The sequence below is a fragment of the Pieris napi genome, chromosome 10, assembly GCF_905475465.1.
Source record: "Pieris napi chromosome 10, ilPieNapi1.2, whole genome shotgun sequence".
In the NCBI taxonomy this organism is placed as follows: domain Eukaryota; kingdom Metazoa; phylum Arthropoda; class Insecta; order Lepidoptera; family Pieridae; genus Pieris; species Pieris napi.
In genome coordinates, this window is record NC_062243.1 from 9,788,409 (window position 1) to 9,810,454 (window position 22,046).

A 22,046-nucleotide genomic window follows, 5' to 3' on the forward strand; every position below is an offset into this window, starting at 1 on the left:
TGTAAACAGGTATGATTTCGATAAATTTATACGTTTATAACCTATTTTTATTAATTATATGTCAAATTGAAGCTAATTTTTTTCTATTAATTATCATATAAAGTTGCTTCATTAAATCTGGCCGCAAATAAGGGCTACTGGCTGTTAAAGATAATAAATATTTAAGGTAGAGTGAAAGAGAGTTAGCGCGTAACATCATTTGTCAGACGAGGACAGCGATTGTCGGCTGTGCGACGCTTTTAAGCCATTGCGCAATGCGCATGCGTCAAAAAGTGATAGCTCCGATGATAGTACAACAGAAAGCTCCGATGATTCAGATTTTTAAATAAGAGTTACGGAAATATAAGAGTTATAAGATTATTTTTTTAAGTTTTTAATTTGCTTAAATGTTTAATTAATATGTAACAGACAATTAATTACTTGAATAAAATCTAATAAATTTTTTAAATAATACTTTCGCAATAAAAAAATCTTTTACTTAAGTCACCATGGTTTTATTTTTTTATTTTTTAAATTAATATTAAATATCGACGTTCTAATTAGCAAATTATCTAACTCCATTTTAGAGAATCTTTTATTTGTACGAAAAAAACAATGACTTCAAAATTTATTATCATTTTAAAAAACCATTTAATATCATTAATATCTAATAGAGATATAATATTTAAGTTTGAATCATTCAAATAATTTGTAATTGGATTATTGCTTCATCAAAATGTTCAATAAATTGCTAACTAGACCGTCGATATATCAAATCAACATTAATTTTTTGTTGCAATTTTTAAATTTGTCATTTTGAAAAAAATTACATATTTTTTATAAGTCGTCTCTATTAACGTAACGTAATCTCTATAACGTTCGACGCTGTCCTCGTCTGACAAATGATGTTACGCGCTAACTCTCTTTCACTCTACCTTAAATATTTATTATCTTTAACAGCCAGTAGCCCTTATTTGCGGCCAGATTTAATTAAGCAACTTTATATGATAATTAATAGAAAAAAAATAGCTTCAATTTGACATATAATTAATAAAAATAGGTTATAAACGTATAAATTTATCGAAATCATACCTGTTTACACCTGGCTGCCAAAGAGGTGCGGCCATGTGCGCAACGGCACCCGTGATTTTTTAGAATCTTCATATTAATTACCGTGATGTAGACGTTATTTTATTTAAATAATAAATGAACGAAATTTTTTACCAAAAATCAATTAAAAATAATTTAATTAAAAATAATGGCGGCCAAATTTTGATAGGCACCCTAGTAAATATATATTCTCTTAATTATAAATAAACATAAAAATTTGGTTTTAAACAAATAGTCGATGAGCGCACCAATCCTGCAGCGGGATCTCGTACTATAAGCTTATCACTTTTAGAACAGTCTGAATAGTGAATTAAACGTTTATAATACTGGTCTAATAGTAGTAATTAGTGAAATACATTTGAAAACAAAATAATGTTAATATATCATTTAAAAAAATAAAAAGAAGTTGAACTCTTGTAAGTTTTCTCTCACAACGAGTACGTGAAAAATAACTTGGCTTCTCGCTATTTACTTGACGTATTAGGTATCCTCTAAATATCTAGGTCTTAGGTACCCACATTTATTGTACTACACGTTTATTGTACAGGCATGGCGTTCGTCGTTGATGCAAAGATAATAAAATATATATATATTTTATTTTAGCCTAGCCCAAAATAATAATGAACAACCAGCCGAAGCTCAATAAAACAGTACAAATAAAAAATAACACATGTGCAAACATGATAAAAGTAGATAAGTAGTTTTCATTAGGCTTTTTTGGCCAATTATAACTTATCGACATACATATATATTAAAAATAACATATTACAATGTAAACACATTAAAAACTTTCATAGTTTTATCAAAAGACAATTATTACAATATTTTGGATACTTATACAGAATTAATAACTGTCAATATCTCTAAAATTAACAAAGAAATACTGTACTATATATTATCCTAAAATCATTGTGCAATATTAAATTGATACGATTTTAAACTCTAATAAACAGTTATAATAAGTTAAATTTATTTAATCGTTTTGCGATTTATAATACATGTATTAAAGTTTAACAAATAAAAGTATAATTTTAACGTATAGTTCAATGTCAATCAAGTAATGTTTAACTGTAACGATATTTCACAATAATTTATTATTTTTTACTAGTGTTCATTATTTAATAAATTGAGACTGCTTTATTTAACAGCTATGAATACAAGTGTAGAGTACTAGTGCTCTTAGTATTTTGTTATTGATGTCAATAAAGTAGCGGAAAAGTTTGGTTCGTCTATATTTTCTTTTACAAAATTTAAATTTTTCATATATACGCTGCGTGAGGAAATGTAACATTTTCTTACCAATAAATTGCGTTAACTCTGAGGTACAAAGAACGATATGTTTTAATATTGTGAAATCTTCATTACAATTTACATCAATTTAGACCAAGTAAGAAAATTCATTCTGAAACCACCTTTATCCCATACTATCGCAATAGTTCCATTCTTTCGGAAAATGTTTGAGGAAGTCTTCAAGTTTAAATTAAACATAAACTCTAAGCCTCTTCGGCTTAGGTGCAATGATTGAGTATTTAATGTGTCAACAAGCTAATGGCAAGCCAAAGATCATGTTACGATACCAGTTTGGTGAGTAAGGAACAAAATGGTGGTGTACAGTGCATAAATTCTATGCAATGAATGCGCCAAAGTGGGTATGCCATTGAACTTAAGACGGCTATTGACAGGTATTGCGTTAAGACAAATAGACGTTCCGGCGGCTAAGACCGACGTCCGTTCACTTGACCTGCCTCTGTCTACTACAGGCTTGGTATTTCGTACGGCCACAATCTTCCTGGGAACTTCTATGTAAATAGATAAAGGTAAACATGCATTCTTCGTCTCAGAAAAAGTTTCCATTTAAAACAACCGGTAATTATTTGGTAAACAATTATGTTTCCTTAGCATGTAAATCTGACGATTGACAGAAATAGTTCCGAACAAGACTAAAAGTGTTTTTAGATACTGATCCGAAGTATTAGTCGTAGACTTTTATTTAAGAAACTGAAAGACAAGTAAATTGCGATAAGCGATTTCTACTGATTTTTTTTTAGTATTTTGAATATAACCCTGCCGTTGAAAGTGCGAAATTTAGTTGGATTCAACCAAAATATTTAGTTACTCCAATAATGTATATTTTTGATAAGTTATTGAATTAACGTCAGCTAATTTTCGCTGACTGAAGCTCGATATTTTTGCAGTTAGAAATTTTACATTGAAGTACATTATTTCCACCAATTATTACACTAACTAATAATAAATAAAATGCAAGTTTACAATGATGTTACTTAAGTAACACGCTGGAAGCCTGAATCACAGCAAAACACATAATGGGAGGATGGAAGGGAAGCACATAACCAAAAATTAACAGTTCTTTTGGACTATCATAATATTCTGTGTAATTGAAGGATTAAATTTGTATAAATAAGACCATAAAAAGTATGTATTTTTATTATTCCGACCCCATATATTTTTGGCAAGATTTTCTGCGACAATAACAATAATTATTATTTTAATAAGCTTTATATCTTGATTAACAACCGTTAAAAACATATTCGGTAGTTATTGAATTTATCGCCTTTGTACAGATAGTCAAGGCCTAATATAATACGAGTATGTACATTGATTAGTAAAGTAACCAGAATTTGAATTTGAGAGTCGCACGCTGAAGCCACTAGGCCAACACTGCTCCACTGACAATAGTATCAAAAAAAAATTTAAAGTCCAGGTCATACCTGGTTTAAGCCTCCTTGATCCATCCATGATCACATAATAGTAGGGTGGGGTAACACTCTGCGTTTCTATAAGAATCTGCCGCTAATTTTCCAAATATTTTTCACTGTGAAGTAACAGTAAAGACATTTCATAGAGGTCAAACACTTTTGTAATTAAAATTTACCCATGTATAATTAGGGTTCTAACAATGTTTATCTTCAAAATAATGATAAAAAATGCTTTTAACAATATTTCCATTTTAACTACTTATTGTCTTTGTGGTGTTGAGTTGTTCTGTGTAAATTTATTTGGCGAGCTTCTTAAATAAAACATTGAGATGTTTAGCAATTAACATTAATAATTGTTTTATTCACATTTCTGTGCTACTGTGTTCAGTAAATTAAAAATGTTGTTTTTATATTAGGTAAGGTAACTATTACTACCTCAATATTTATGTTTTCTGGGTTCCATGGATATATTATGAGACATATGTCGTTTTTAATTCAATACCAACAAATAAAACTGTCTAGAAAAACCTATCTATAGGAGATTCATACACGCACAGCATACATATAATTAAACAAGTCTTTGTACTGTTCATTGTTCCGTAGAACTAAGACTTTAAAAGTACTTCAAGACTACAAGTCAGCCGAGTTGTTTGACAGCCGGGAATAAGTCTCCGACACCTCCCACGAGTAACATCATAATCATAGCGTGTTCGACAGCACCGACATAACATATAAAGTTACGTTTTTAAAGCCCAATAAATTCTCATATTCATGTGACGTAGTTAAATAGTTTCCTTTTGTCGTATTCCGAGAGAGCGCATTTAACTCCGCGAGGAATAATATTTTCATGTCTAATCCTTTAATGGTGTTCTAACTCGTGAACACTAATGGCTTTGAGGAAGAAATAGGTAAAATTCATCAGTGTAGGAACGGTGTGGTTGTTATTGATTGTGACACGGTAATAGCCAGACCTATGCCAGGCGATAAATCACCCCTGTATATTGAATGATGAACAGATTATAGGCGACCTGCATTGGCCTACGTTATTTGGCCTCCTATCGCCCTGATAGTACATGTTGTGGTTTATATTCTAAATGTACTGGGTTGAATACCTGGGTATAAAACTTCTAAGTATTTGTTTATTTATTTATGTATTGATTTATTAAAAATTGAACATAATTAAATGAAAAGGAGGGTAACTGGCGGCCTTATCGCTTTCGAGTGATCTCTTCCAGGCAACCACTGTGAGAAAAGAAAAAATGTGTTACATTAGATAAGGTAGGCAAAAAGTGCAAAAATACATATTACATATAGTTATTAAGAAAAAAAAGAAAAAACTAAACAGGAACAAAAAACAAACAAAACTAATAAAGGATACATGAAAAATAAATATTAAAAAGTGCACATGAATCATGATAATTTAATTTAAGATCAGTCTCACGTCTGTTAGTAGTTAGTACGAAAGTTAGGGATACGATGTGGACAGATAATGTATGACAGAAGAAATTTAAAGGAAGATAGAGAAGGAGCTAAGCGAATAGGGACGGTATTATATAAATATTTGATATCCAAAAGCTCGTTCAAATATTGATTAATTATTTTTATAGCGTATCTCACGAACCGAGTAATACTTTGTAGTTTTGTATTCGATGTATATTATTGGATAACACATAGACAGTTTATATTACTATAAACTCATTTTTACTTTAATTGTGAAAGTTAGTCCGATAAGTTTATTCGCGATTTTTTTGTTAATCGTTCAAATAACTTGAAAACAACTCGTAAAGGTTGTCGATATCGAAACACACATTTAAGAAAACAAAGGTCTGTTTTCCTAATTATTGCTTTACTCAGTACTTTTATAGTCAAATAAGTCTTTTGAAGCCTTTTTACTATGTGGATTTGTTCACAGGTCGTGGATTCGATTCCCAGCCAAGGTTTTGGTACGAATGAAGTCAGGAATAGCTACTCACTGTGAACATCTATACCAGTTTAGTTTCCATATCAAAATGACAATAAGATAAATAAGGAATAAGATTATTGGCACCAATGTTTGTAATTAAGCATCTATTTACAGTCAATAAGTGCTAAATGCTGAATTACGCCATCATGGTCTTTGACTTTTTGTTTTAAATTTGTAAGTTGATTGTAAACAGGCCTGCGATTCTGTAACTCACTTCACGAACTCACACAGCGGTTTTCGCATCGGCGGTCGCTCTCAAATCAGTCGTGAAGCAGTCATTTTATGATTTGGCATTCTAGTCCAGTCAGTCAAGACAATTAATTCATTATAATTCCAAAAGTTTTCAAACTTTGATGTAAGGTCGGGAGTGGTATTAAAACAAACTATAAAATTTTGCAACCTGCTCTGCGGTCCGGAACATTGTTAAAAATAAGTTTTGGCCGTGAAAAAAATTCCAAAAGTTCTGCAAACTTGGGGAAGTTTTCGATATAATATTTCATATCACGTATAAAATTTGCAACCAACCTAAGTGTACGGAACATTTTTTGTTATTAAAAATTAATGTTTTTCTTTATTAAACTGAAGGAAAACGTTCCAAAAGTTCTGCAAATTTGACAGATATATCGAAAATAAAATAAATAACAAAAAATGTTCCGTACACTTAGGTTGGTTGCAAATTTTATACGTGATATGAAATATTATATCGAAAAGTTCCCCAAGTTTGCAGAACTTTTGGAATTTTTTTCACGACCATACAGCAAAAATTAATTTAATTGCAATTTTAACAATGTTCCGGACTGCGGACAAGGTTGCAAAATGAGATTTATTGTCGTCCCAATGTACCATTTACTTGACCGAAGTTTGAAAACTTTTGGAGTTATTATCAAATTTTCGATTTCGAATGTCTATAATGACTGGTCTATTCTGATAAACAATAAACTACAAGCTCCCACCTTTTCAGAATGCCAAATCATAAAATGACTGCTTCACGACTGATTTGAGAGCGACCGCCGATGCGAAAACCGCTTTGTGAGTTCGTGAAGTGAGTTACAGAATCGCAGGGCTGGTTTGGAACAGGGTTCGCAATCCTTGCCCACATGGTTTGGACTTTGGATATTTACCTTTTTTAGGATACTCACTCATATAGACCCATTATTGAAGTAGGTATACACACATTTCTATTCCACCACTGCACAGGGAGAATGACTCGCTAGCCTACACCGCGAAGGAGAAGGCAGAGCTGCTGAGGTGTGGGAGACTCACAAGGTTATTGCCCACCACAGTAAAAAGATTATGACGTAGTTTGACGTAGCGTTGGAGGATTGTCCGCAGTGGAGACCACTAGTATACTGTGCCGTATCATCATTTGAGCTGCACGATGTCATGTAAGTATTGCCCAAAACATCCATGTCCTGTTAACACTTGCACAAAACGAATGGTAAGAGTACCACTTTTTCTATTTGCCCAGTCACTAAGTACAGGACGAATAAGCCTCCAGCGTTTTATGGCCCGCTTATTGATCAGCTAAGTCTTGTCACTTCTGCATTGTAGCTGTTCGCGCCAAACGTCTCAAATTCTCAACACCAGGTTAAATACCTTCCGCCCTCAATTCCATCCGGTAATTGTATACAGACGTAAGAACCTCAGCCTCTAACTCCCAAGGTGGAGTGCCAGCACAGGCAGCAGAAAAGGACACCGTATCGAAATAACGGATTATCCTTCTTGCTGCAACTCTTTGCGGCCTCTGTAGAAGGATTTTATTATTTAAGCGAGTCTTGCCACACTCCGTAAAGTGCCATGCTAGAAATGACACCACAGCAAAGCCTCCGACACCGTTCGTCAGTTCCCCCTATATATGGAAGCAGACTACTCAGTGCCCCTGCTGCACCAACTAGTCTCGAACCAAGGCCTTTAAAGTGATCGAATTAGTAAGCCCTAAAAATTGGTCACATCAAAGAAATTTTACGTTATGGGTTCCTAAAACGCTGTTCTTTTAGCCCAATGATGTCAGTGAACTGATTCCATGAAATTGTGATTCGTCGTAATTTAGCAATAACATTTTAAAAGGATGCTTTAATCATAACCACGTGTGATTTGTGGTAAACAACTTCTTAAAAATATGACTATCATTATTTTTGTGTATGTAATTTACGTACAGAGGAGCAGGAAAATAATTGATTAGTCAATCGACCGAATTAGATTGCGGCAATAACAAATAATAGTAACAAATTGAAAACTACTTCGATGTTATTGCAAAAATGCTTTAATTAATTGAGCCAGCTAGTTTCCAGTTTTATAATTTGAAATACAAAATAAATACGACAATAATTGTTTATTGTCATTAGTGACAAGATTGTAACAACATTTAAATGCATTTTTTTTATTTTTTAACCTGTAATTTTAAGTATCAAACTAAATTAAAGACAATTTTACTTAAAATAACCGTATATATAGTAAGAATAAATCCGAATCTATGAAAGCGATAATAAATGTTGCCATTCCATTTTAATGCTACGGTCCGTAGCATTTCTCCCGCTACGTTGTAAAAGAATAATAAGTCATCGGGGACAACGTAATAATAATTTTACGAATAATTACTTTCATTAATTAAAGTTGTTTATATCAGGGCTTTTGTGTTGCGGAAGTTATTGTACGTATATTTTACAATAAATTATTGAATAGTACATGTGATTTATCAAACTGTTATAGATTGTTAGGAACTCGACATGCCGTCCCATTTCTAGTTATTTTACATAAGTGTGTATGAATATATTAAAACTTTTAAAATACCTTAAAAAAAGATCAATTGTGGAACGACGGAGCCTAGGTAGAAAGCCTGGGGAGAAGCGGCGAGATCTTCTAATGCGATTATCGGCGAACTTAAAAACGCGATAACTTCAGGTACTTTTAACGGACTAGGGCCAAGTTAGAGCACATACCCAGATTCTGCGAGAGGTCTCTTGAAAAAGTTGTCCAAGGGAATTTCTGTTAGCTCTCCCTTCCACCACTGCACAGGGAGGATGAATCGCTGGCCTACACCGCGAAGGAAACGGCCGATCTTTTGGGCTGACTTTTCGCGTCGAACTCCACTTCGGAAGACCAAGGAAAGGAAACACAGACAAAATCTCTTCTTTGGACATTCATAAGTCGAGCGGGTCTGATGGCATCCCTGCAATCATACTGCGTACTTGTGCTCCTGATTTGGCTCAGCCCTGCGCTCTAATAAACAATTAACTACAAGCTCCCACCTTTTCAGAATGCCAAATCATAAAATGACTGCTTCACGACTGATTTGAGAGCGACCGCCGATGCGAAAACCGCTGTGTGAGTTCGAAAAGTGAATTACAGAATCGCAGGGCAGCAGGTCCTACAGCACCATTTCCAAATATTATGGGTATATTGAAGTCCCGTAGGTACACACACATATTTCTTTTCATTTCACTGGGTGTTTAAAAGCAACAAAAAACGACAAACCGGAAACATTTATTACCGGGATAAGAACCCAGGAGATAGTTATTATTTACCACCAAGTTAGAAACGTAAAAGCAACTATGCTATCAACAATAAAGCGTTAGACTTAAGCTATATATTATAAAGTTTTAATTACGGCTTTGATATTCAAGACACATCAAAGAAACGCCGTTAGTGAAACGGAAATATTTAGCGGTAATTAGGATTAATGAGAAACGAACTGAAAGAGCTTTTGACACGATGTAATGTGAGACGACGACTTAGGAGTAACATTTGGGTGTTTTGAGTTCGCAGAAACAACATAATTAGCGTATTAATTTAGATAATATGTAACTGTAAAATCCAATTCACATGTTATGGATGTGTGTTTATTTTATTTCAAAAATCATTATGATTGATCATACTAAAGTAAAAAACACTGGCGCTACAACCTTTTTAGTTCTGGGCCTCAGATTTCTGTTTCTGTTTCATAATCATTTGTCAATTTAATAAGCAACCTTCTATGCCTGAGACACGCCGTTGACTTTTTGGGTCTAAGACGTTTCCTCACGTTATCCTTCAGTCGAAGAACGTTAAATGCGCACATAGACAGAAAGTCCATTGGTGCACGGCACGAAATTGAACCTACGACCTCAGGGATGAGAGTCGCACACTGAAGCCACTAGACCGACCCGCCTGTATAATTTGTTATACTAGTAGGATATAAATATAAATACTTAATAATATACAATTATTCGATCCGTATTGGTTCCAACTTTTATAATTCACAGAAAAAATTAAAACTAAGTATTAATCAATAAATAAATTAATAAAAAGTTAACTTAAGGACAGCTTTTAATATTTCAATCTTTTAATTTGACTGCGATAAGTAATTGACTTGAATTAACTTGTTTTTTAATAATGAGATCGTACTATGCCATATAAAGACAATTTAAAGTTCGATCGCTTTTATTAATATTACACCACTATGAATGAGGAAAGATGTGTTTTTATCATGATAAATTTATAGTAGGTATTAAGTTTTTGCAAGGATCGAGTTCACAACTCCTGATATTACGCTATATGTAACCGTTGACCCACTCAACAATCTAGTGCCCACGATTGTTTGTATTTATCTAAGATCCGATGCAGATAATACGATTTATAACAAGTAAAATGTAGGATTAAAAATCAGTCAAATTATTTGGGTCTGTTTTTATTGGCATTTAGCAAGTACTGTTATCGAAATAAGTATAACAATATGTTGGACCTACGTTTCTCACAGAAATTAAGAGCAATAACGGTCACTTAGGGTAATATTAAAACTTTTTGATTTTTTTTCTTTTAATTTTCATAATCTGAACCACATCTTGACAGCTACAAGTGGCTGGAGAGTTGTCGTTCCGCATTTGGTACTATTGGTATATAATATTTTGAGAAATTATTTCCAGCGACATTTTAATATAGAAGTAGTACAGTAGTAGTAAGTAGTACAGTAGTAGTATTACACACTTAACCGAGATCGAACAATTATTTCCTCAGTATTTGTTTTGCCGGGAAAAAATTGTTCATTCTAATGTAAGAAAAAATATCATTTCCCGATGCAAGGAATTAAAGATAAAATGTACGATTATTGTATTATCTTTCCGAGTTAAGGCAGCGATCTTGTGGACTCCACTGGACTGGTGTAGAGGAGATGTTAATTAAAGCCCTGTAATACACATTAATATGTTTGTTTCAATGATATTTTTAAGTCATTTGAAAATGCCATGAATGGATTATTGTTTCGCCGGAGGTTGAATCCAGATCGTCCTGCCGCAAAGCCATGTAGGCCGTAAAATGCAATCCTGTTTCAAGAGAAAGTAAGCGATGTACAAACTGAATTATGTTGATGTTAAAATTTATATTAATAAATCAATGCATAAAAAAGAGATATAAAATAGATTTGAAACTACTTTTAAATTTATATATATAATATATTACTTTAATAGCCACAATACGACGACGCAATCAACTACAATACGATAGTGCCTCCCCTCTACCCGTTAACTAAGAGACACCTTTGAAATTCGAGTATTTAAAACAATGTTCATTATTCCATATTTAAAATTTGGCGCAGTTCCTCTTTATCCTTTCAAGTATCCATAAAAGCATTGCATTGGGCGGGTGCGATAACGAATCAGATAAAATGTTCAATAAGAAAATTCCAGGCAATTGGCAGCCTCCGTCTAGACACAGATTACGTAAAATAGCTGAAACTTGTTCCTTTTTTCAAACCTTTATAAATTCTGGACCTATGCTATTCTCGAAGCTTTTATTGTATCCACGTATCGTGAAGTTTTTGTTGCTGTATGAGCTGTTTCATTTTAGTACTTATTACCTTCCTCTCTCATATTTTATAGCTTTTCGCATCTTTATGGGTTCTATTTTTAAATCTTATAATTTACGTTAATACTGATTGATTTAAAAATTGTTTATAGACGCTAACCACATATAAAATACTTAATTGACATAAAATAATATAGTTTTGTCTCGATACCCTTAGTCGTAAAATACAATAGGAAAGGAAACATTGGAACATAAAAAAAAGAAAACTATTTGGTACATATGTTTTTTTTAATAATAATAAATAATCCAGTGGCGCTACAACCCTAAATGCAGATTGCATCAATTTCTTTGAACATTGCTATTTCATAGACAAGTAGGTGATCAGCCTTCTGTCTGACACTTGTCGTTAGTTTTTCTGGTCTTATGCCGGTTTACTTACGATGTTTTCCCGTACAGCAAGTGTTAGATGTGGCCATAGATAGAAAATCCATTGGTGAAAAGCCAGGAATCGAACTTACGAGATCTATGAGAGTCGCACGCTAAAGCCACTCGGCCAACACTGCATTGTGTTTTTTGTTTACCTATACAAATTAATATTTTGCTCTCGTTCACCCACATTAGCAATTATTCACAAAACCATTATTCCCATACATCACCAATGGCAACAGATGGGGTACCGTCTCTTCGTATTAGTCGTTAATCAGTCTGTCATTATTAATGAATGTCGATCGTTGACGTGCCCTTCGAAAATATTTACAAAGGAACTTCTAAATTCGCCGCGCAAATGTTCATCGGCCTAGCTTTATACCCCTATAATGGAAATTGCGGAAACTTAATATAAATCGCATAATCCAGTTCGGTGCAGGGGACGTTTTGGGAGGATAAATCTCAATCGGGGGTGAGGCGAGGACAGCGGGAGGGTCGCAGACTGGCCCGACCGGCCATCTGCTGCGCCGGCTAATCAATAATATTTAGGAAGCTTCTAAAATTACTTAAATATCTTAAACTAAATACAGGTTTTGATTAATATCATTTACATTATAGAGATCGAGGGAAGTCGTTCACATTCGTCTCACGACTAAGCTTTGAGAAAAATTATAATGATTTGAATTAAAGTTTAGTTCTTTCTGTCTTTACGAGAGCCGCAAATAAGTAATGAGTCCCTTAATTCAAAATGCGTTATTTTCCAAATAAAATATGTGACTGTGAAGTATCAAATGACTCTTCATTGTATTTTGTTTATTAATGGTGAAGTTTTGTTAAGGCCGTATTTAAAAGACTTCAAAAGTTATGTCTCCTTATACAACCCAAATTTTTGTTTAAATTACTTATCAAGATTTACATGTATTCTGGTGTCTCTGTAAAGTGTAGAAATGGGGATGTAAATGTCAAAAAGTACTAGCGATTATATTAAATAAACCTGTAGGATAAACCTAAAAATAAATTCGTGCTACACTGAAATATTTATGACATGAGTAACCGTCAAAGACTGTTCGATTTCTGGAATCGTATTGATATAATTAAATTTCATTAATTTTACTCAAAACTGGATAAATAATATAACTATGCGTATTCTAAAAATTGATGTACATGTTTGTATTAATTAAATATATTCTATGTATTGTGATGTTAATTATTAGAAAATTATGAGAGAAAAATGTAGTTACTAAGATACACTTACAACAGGTTTTGAGTCATGATCATGACGCAAAATGACGTTTTAAAACCATTGCAAAAAAAACCTTATTATTATTAACCTGTGGTTGTCTCGGTTGAAATTCAATAATAAGAGGCGTATTTTCCCAATCGTGCGGTGAGTGGTCAACCGAGTGAAGTCTGATGAGTCACGGGCTAATCGTACTCTCACAGGTACTCCGGAGTCCGGACCTTCCTATAACTACGCCAGCATTCCTGGCGAGCGTTGCCTCGCTATATTCGCAACCACTCTGATGCAATATTCAACTTTACCACGTCCTTGCAATGCCGTAATTCGTTACTACAACTTTAATCGTATCGTCTTCATCCTTTTTTCTACTACAGGTTCTATCCAGCCTGCACTCAAGGCCGTTTTGGCGCCTTTAATTGCCTTTTGTCTATGGAATTACAGTTGATGTCATTAAATAGTTTGTACATGTCTGGGTAATGGCGAGCAACAAGTTTTTATTCAAAAGTTAAAAGATTGAGTACAAGCGAAAAGATATCTTGTTTAGTGGAGCACGTTAACGTTATACAAATAAGTGGCGAATGTCTGTCATGTTGAGTGGCAAATTGGCATCGTCTCCGCATTTGTTCCACGGCGGCCGGCGATGTGTGCTGCGTTCCGCGCGCGTAACAATGGACCTTGTGCCAGCTTTACTTACCGACCAATGTCTATGTCAATGTCACTGGCATGTAATTCAATGGGAAAATGAACAGAATAAGCGAATTCGCATAATTGTCGCACAGTTTTAATGCATGAGTTTGATAGGAGACAATTATCATTTATTAATGGTTGTATCCTGTATTCGCAATTATGATTGGATTACGAGAAACATATTTTGGTTACGATTTTGTTTAGTTGTACTTTACTTAAAGTAGTTACTATAAGATACCAGTTATGTGCTGACAAGTGACTCAGAGATGGGCAGTTAGGACTATGCAATCTCATTTACTAAGCGCATGATCACGATCGGGACCACGATTTCGACAAATGAAAAAAAAATGTTAATGTATGTCGCATAGTAAGTGGGTAATGTCGGCTCGATAGCCGATAACCTCATCGTGACCGTATGTGACGATAGCTTCGTTTAGAATTGCCGTTACCTCCTTCACAAAATAACTTTACTGAATTTTGCGACATCTCTCCGGCTATTTAATTGTCATGTACAATAAATGCAAACTTTCACGTCTTTTAAAACGTTAATGCGAGTTATTTCTTACAAAATTACTTAGGCCTAGACCGCTGCATTACATAAAGAACTAAATTCACATTTTTTTATTTCATTTACGTGTGGTTCTCATAACTTGATTGACAACATGTGCACATCTTTCAAATTCTTAAAACAACTTAAGCAAATTGACATATAAACCTTCCAATCCAATAGAGTACTATTTATAGTTCTTTAGCTTTTTAAACCTAGAACTTGAATATTGTAAGTAATCTCGTCCATCTTGTCTATTTTTACCAACAAGATAACTTTAGATAATTTAGCAAAAAGCGACAGGATAAGTAGACGGAGGCGTGTCCAATTGTCGGCTTCAACGTCCGACAGTGGGCTGTGCTGTGGGCTGTAGATGCCGCAGCGGAGTGCGGGGTGACCGGGCGAGGCTGCTGGGCTGTCCGCCGCTCACGGCCGGACTAACCCGTCGCTCCAGGTCAGCGCTCCAGCTCGGCTATTTATAGAGGTGCCCCGCCCCTTAAACAGAGTAATTATTCATTGATTAGCACCGCGAGGAATAGAGGATTGCGTTTCTGATAGCCATCGCGCAAACGAGAATAGTGGCTGGCGCCGTACCTCGCCTCGCCGCTATCCTTACACGGTATTCTAACAACATAAACAGTTCATCGGTCTGTTCTCGATGTATTAGGTAACTATACTTAATTATTGGAATCTAACGGTCTTAAACATATTATAGATTCGAATGGTTATATAATATCTTGTTACATATATTCATAAAACTGAAGTCGATGTTGAAAATAAGCATGCAATATCGACTTAATTAAGTAATTAAAGGAAAAACTATTTGATTCAGGTCTTTTAAAAAAAATAAAGAGTTTTTACATTTGTATAAAAAATTGTCGATCTCCTGGTACGGTGTGTTTTATTTGAATCTTCGTTTAAGGTATCGGGGATCACGTCACATGAAACCACCCCTGGCATTTACTTCCACATAAATCTTTCAGTGTTCAAGCTGTCGCTGTGAACAAAGCATTTTCTAACGGATTTTTTTGTACCCATTAGCCATCGTCGTTAGCCCTTTTTTACAAGATTTTTCTCTTTACTGAGTAAAGGGTAGCCAAAAGTACCTAATTGAATTAAAATTGTTACAAATACTTTTATCTAAGCAACGCACATAACCTTTTTCGTCTTTTAAGTTAGGTAATTATTATATCATAACTTGGGTGCCTTTATTCGGGCAAGATTATATGTCAAGTCTTATCGCTTACTATGACGCTCGTATAAATCGAAAACTTATGTATTAAATAAATAACAAAATGTTATCCTTATTGTGTTAAGACAACAAAACATAAATCAGCCTAAGTTCGAATAGACAGAAGAACGAAAAACATAAGTGCGACACCTTGTGCTATTCTATATGTTGCCAGCTTTTTCAAATATTAAATACAATTAAATTTGTCACTATATTCTATGGCGTTAGAAAAAATATGAGAAACAATTATATTAATTTAAAGATTACACATATAAGTTATACATAATTATTACAATTACATCGGCAGATAATACGTCGTATACAGATGCGTTATCATTTTTATAATGTACTCATGAATGAAACAATACCGATTTGCCGGAAGTGTATTGGTGACTAAATAAAAGTATATATTTATCGTATCGTAAATTGCGCACCTGAGGCAATATAAATGACAGAGCCCTTTGATTAATTACATTTTTATAACTGGCAAATTATGTTATCGGCATTGATGCAATATGATGACATAAGCATAATAAGTTTTCGATCGCGATAGAGGTATTTTTATGGATGTCGTTACAGTCGGAAATATTGCCAGTATTAAGAGCCACAGGGGCCAAATGTTTGTAGTATTTTAACTTTACATAAGTAAATAGATTTTTCAAGTTATAATTTGCATATTGTTGTATTTATGTGTAACAGAACTAGTCACTTAAATCCCAAACAGGGATTGCACTCTAGGATATACGAGGGATATTTTTTTTATGTTAAGACATTTTTAAGAGTCGCCATATTTATTTCTCTGTATAGAGTAGCACCTTGCCATTTTATTTACCAACATTTAAGTTATATCGCTACGCTTCAAGAAGCTTGAACTTTTATCTAGATTCTAGACTATAGGGAGGCCATGGCAACCAACGTTTCAGTGTTATCTAAGACATTTTAATATGTAGCATTTTTTTAATAACAAGCCTGTGTAGTGGTTGAGCGTGTGATTTAAACCATGGCAGTAGGGTCGTGCCTCCGTATCCTGACTGCTCACCAATGGATCGTTCTATATTTGCAATTAAATCTTGCTCGTAAGACTGAAAAATCGTGTGTCCGGCATAAACATTATAATTGGATTCTGAAACAACCGCCGTATTTTTATTTTTATTAGTTGTAAGCTCTTCGCTTAATTTAAATAAATTAATGAGACATATAAAATAATTAGCATCCTGCCGTTCCCAATTTTACGTTTGTAAGGTGATCTAAATTTCACAAAATAACAAGTAACTCGAACGAATTCGAATATCCGGAAATGTAAATACCGTTAGTTCGGCAATTAAAAAATATTATAAGGCAAAGGCTGCTTAAAGTGGCGTTTAAAGGGTTCCGTTCGTTTATTTAACGCGAAATAAAATTAACGACGCAAAATTCATATTATCATTGACTCTTTGATCGTCTTTTTTTCTTAAGTCAATATTTATCGAAGAAAAGAATAATTTAATAAATTCTGTTTTATGTAAGTGTCAACTCGTGGTCCTGCGTTTGAATCTTGGCTAGTACGTTCTATTACACTGACTCGTACCACTAGCATGTCTTTGTCGACATCTGGTGCATAAGACTGGTCACTTATTTGCGTCATAGAAACAGAGGCAGAAATAACCCATGCCCCGTTGGGGGGTTACGGGACTTCATACAATACAGGTTTTGCTCCGGTTTCAACTTTTTACTTGCAGTACATATAAAAATAACTCTGCTTCTATACAGTGTCACAGTATTTTTAGATAGAGCATTCGACCAGTTACGCTATCTAAGGTAGTAAAGTCTACCAACGTAAATTGTATAACATTCAATATTAAATTTGCCTTTTAAAGAGTGTAAATATAGAGCTTCTTGGTGGCTCTTTTCGGTAGAACCTACTTTCCGAGCCATATATGTTATTTGAAGATTTGCGTTGACTTTTACTATTGCTGTTATAACGTCCTGTTTTATGTATTATTTTCATATTCCATTTTCCATCAGCATATACATTAATCACAATGATTAAAAAACCTATGTGCTATAATAATTATAGGTTTTAATAAAAATTTAATCCATATCACGTTTCGTGAGGGTTATTCTTGAATTAGTCGGTATAATGGAGGAATTCGCGGAAGGTCTGAAGGATTCGAACAAATTTTGTACGGTGCTAAATGTGGGGTCAATAATTTGTGTGGTTTAAGGAACAAAGATTTAATTTTGAAGTTTTAGCCTGTGTTAATATAAGGAATATTATCAGGAAACATGAACGAAATTAGCTCTAGATTGGCTAGACTTATGAATGAAAAATTAGACGGGAGATATGAATTCTTATATTATTCTACGTCAATAGAATCCAAACAACCATCTGGTATACAATCATAAAGTAATGTACAATTTTCTTTTCCTACTTGCTATCCACGTTTTACCCTAACTGTATCAATTATTAGATATTTCCTAATTGCTAAAACTCTCTCATAAAGTATAATCGATTTCTTATTTTGAGAGCAGTCAATAAATTGATATTAATAGAGTTCGGCGGCTTATAGGTATTGTGACGGGGTGTGCGTTTTGGGGTGGACAAAATCAATAGTTGGAACATACGAATAGCTACCACTACATTCACGAAATCTGCACACATTGCGATTCTTTATTTGGCTTATATTTGCTCACGTACGCCTGAACTTATTGTCTTACGATTCCTAGCAGGTGGCGTTCATAGCATCTCATACACTGAGAGCATTCGGACTGAAAATAATACACTGAGTGAGCTTTTTTATGTATTTTACGCAGTAATGGCGCATCTGTATTATGTAAAGTACTTTTCTTATATTTAAGGCTGTCAGGGGTTGTATTTATTATAGCTGGTAGTTAGGGTTAATACAATAAAAGTTAATACAAATTAATTGGGTCGGAGTTTGTAGAGCATTTAAAAAGATACCATAAACAATCTGACCAGTTCTAAAGAATACAAATTAAAAACACAATAATGAATAGTTATTTAAACTCATTTCTACGTATAATAAGCCTTATCTTGTGAATTTATTGGCCAGGCGATTGTTGATCTATCAATCATAATATTTGCGCTACAGTTAAGTTTAAAAAAATGTGTGTCACATTACGGATACCAGAAATACCCAATAATAAATTAGCATAGTAACGTTTGAAGCCGTTATTTTACGATTGGGTTTGCTTTAATTAATTAAAACCTAGTATGTTTGTAATAACTAAAGTAAATTACTATAATAACTAATAAAGCGTTTAAAAAACGAGGTTTATATAGTAAAGTCACATATATAACGATTTGTTGAATATAATTAAATATAATTAAACGTAATGATTATTTTATTTTTTAACTGCCTATTTGTGGAAGTCTAGCAAAAATATGTTGATTACTCAACCGAAATTATGGTTTCGCGTACGTTATATTCAATATGAATGAAATCCATATACATATAGTTAGTTGTTATAGTAAATGTAATTTGTATTTATCAACACATTCAGTATGTTTAAAGACAAATCTAAATGCAAGTTGTTGAAAAAAAACGCTTAAAGCGCGGCATTTTAATTCTATCATAATTCTATTACAGTCAACATTCTCAAGCGAAATGTCACTGGCCTTTAAAGATTACGTCGGGTAATAAACATTGAAATGATAATTGAAAAGTTTTATGTTATGAAGATCTATTTCTGCGGTGATCGCTTATTTAATTGATGAAGGCTTTCAATTTATCGCCACATCTAATTGATTTATGGCATGTATATACATAAATTACAACTAATATCTTAGATGGGAATAGGAACGATTTGAATTAAATTTGAATTTTGGTTTACGATTTGCATAGGTATAACACCTCGAGCCAAGCGGAAATGGAGGTTAGTTGAGTGCGTTTAAGTGGAGTTCTGGGATTATGAATTCATTAAAAAGTGTAATAGTACCAGTTAATGGTTATAAGAAATGATAAAAAATACATCTGGAGATTTATTAGTTGTCAAATTAATTCCATATTATTATTTTGTCAATTATGATAGTGTTCTGCTTTGTTCTATTTACGTAGTGGACTGCGGTATATATTTTATTTTTTGACTAGTAATAACGTCCTCAATATTTTTCTTTAAAATTTAAACGATAAACTGTGTTGTAATAGAGATAATGTTTTTTGAAAAAGATATTTCTTTGATGATGATTTTACACTTTATGTTTATTTTAAGTGTTATTTTCTCTCCTCCAATATCCTAAGCTTAGGAGCTTTAATCCCTTGCTAGTCCATTGCGTAGGTTGTCTACAGTTTTCAATGTGCGTTGTACTGGTCAAGCAAGTATCTATCCAGTTCTCTAGACTGCAGCTTTGAAGCACTAACTATATTGAGATAAATAATGTAACATCCTCGGTGCACCATGTTTGTTATATGTAGACAACTTCCGCGACGTCGAATTAAGCTATAAATCAAGACTTTATTAACCCCTTTTTCTACAAAAAAAAACTAAAATTTAAAAGTAAATATTTTCATTAACGTACTTAGCACTTATATAACAGATACGCTTGAGTTGTATTCACCTGCAAGTGAGTGTAAAGCAATTATACTGCGTGGCGTGTATTAGCTTCGTGTATACGGAAATCGTGACAAGTTCGGGTGGCTAGCCTTTGCTAATTGGCTGTGATAGATAAGCAATAAAATCAATCTGGAGGACACCGACTGCATCTTCAATTTATGCCGATGTGGATTCGCGATGCGTCCGTGGTCCGGCGCCGGCCCCCGCCACTGCTCCTCATATTTATACGTTAAGGCGGGCACTGCGCAGAGTTCAAACGTGCGACGGTCGTTCGAAACAGTAGACGATAGTAGAATCGCAGCGCGTGGTTAGGCAGTAGGAAGAGGCTAGGGCGACCGGCGAGTGCAGTGTGCAGTGCGTGCGGACCGTGTATTGCTGAAAGCTCGCGCTGCGAAGCCTCCGAGAGCGGCGGCATCGCGCGAGCGCCCGCTTCGCGTCAGTGCCGGCCCGGCCGTGCCATAGGCATCACGTTTCCCATACCACTGGCTTTTTGCTGCTGGATAGTGACACTCTCATATACAACGACTTCGAATTTTTATAACGAACATTAACCACCACGGAAGTGGACGCGAGCTTACTTCTGAAAAGTGTGGTGAGTTTTTAATATTTTTATTTAATTAATTTTGAAACCTATTTTTAAATTATTAGAACTAAAGTTTTAGTTTGATTGATTGAAAAAAAGTTTAAAAAGTTTGACTTGCATTAGCAAGTTGGGAATAGTTTGAAGACAACGCTTTACGGCTGAAAGAGCCGGTTTGAGCTTTTCAAGAGAGCCCCGCCGCGCTATCGTCGCGTCCGCTGAATTGCACATAGCTATTCTATTGTCTTTAGGGATTTTACATTTCAGATTTCAGAGATTTATTTTCGTTTTCAAAGGTTTGTGCAGTGAAACGTTTAAGCTGTATACGGTAGCAATTTTAAAAGTAGACTAAACGTAATACGCTATAATACTTTGTACTACTATTAGGGTATCCTAGTAATTTTATTTTTAGACATTATTTAAAAATTTATGCATTCTAGCATTGAGATTTTATATGTAGATGTAAACATTGGTAAATATAAACCATATAAATAAGCGTTATATTTAACTCATAATTAATTGATAAAAGTAAAGTAAAATCTTCCGTATTAATTAAAACTAAAATTACAAAATAAATAACTTAAATATTACTTACAAATAATAATATTTTAAATACACGAACGATAATTGCAATAAATATTATAATTGTCTTTATATATAGAATATAGAGGCAGATAATACATTCGAAATCTCATTATTTTTGAAACAAGAATTTTTTAAAAATTAAAAAAAAAAGCATTCGACGTTTTATTTTGCAGTTTTATGAAACGCTAAGTGGGTATAAATAATAATTAAATTGCAATGCTCTAATGGTAGCCTGCGTACTGATAAAGCTGACGAGAACAAGCGTGTCCAATCCGATATTACACACTCGTCTGAACTAATAATTCGCAATTGTACTTACGGCTGCCACGTTGAACCAAACGTTTAATAACAAAAAATAAAAGCCTGATTTTAATGAGTAAATTGATTGAAATAAACATTAAACATTGAATAACAAAATTATATTTTAGTTTTGACCGTTTTCTTCTAATTTATTTTAAAAATATTAAGTTCGTTGTCATTTTAAGAGAATCAAATTAATTATAGTTCATTTAAAGTAATTTTTTTAAATTGGTATTTTAATGAGATAATAATCTTATATTACAAAATTTATTAAAGATATTTAAATAAAACTTAAATGCTTAGGAATAAATTTTTATGATCTTTAGTTTATTTTACACTTTGGAATATA

At 33.6% G+C, this 22,046-nt stretch overlaps 1 protein-coding gene across 20 annotated transcripts in view; it reads left to right on the forward strand.

Annotated features, from left to right (window-relative positions):
• Positions 1-20,505: 20,505 nt before the first annotated feature.
• LOC125053265 (mucin-3A) overlaps positions 20,506-22,046 on the forward strand; it is a 30,917-nt gene continuing 29,376 nt past the window's right edge. For 16 of the 20 annotated variants that reach the window (XM_047654535.1, XM_047654538.1, XM_047654549.1 and 13 more), the window contains exon 1: positions 20,507-20,824. The gene's annotated coding sequence lies outside the window, so the exon portion shown is untranslated. Of the gene's footprint in view, positions 20,825-22,046 lie in introns of all 20 variants that reach the window. The other 4 variants (XM_047654537.1, XM_047654539.1, XM_047654542.1 and 1 more) reach the window with 1 other exon arrangement.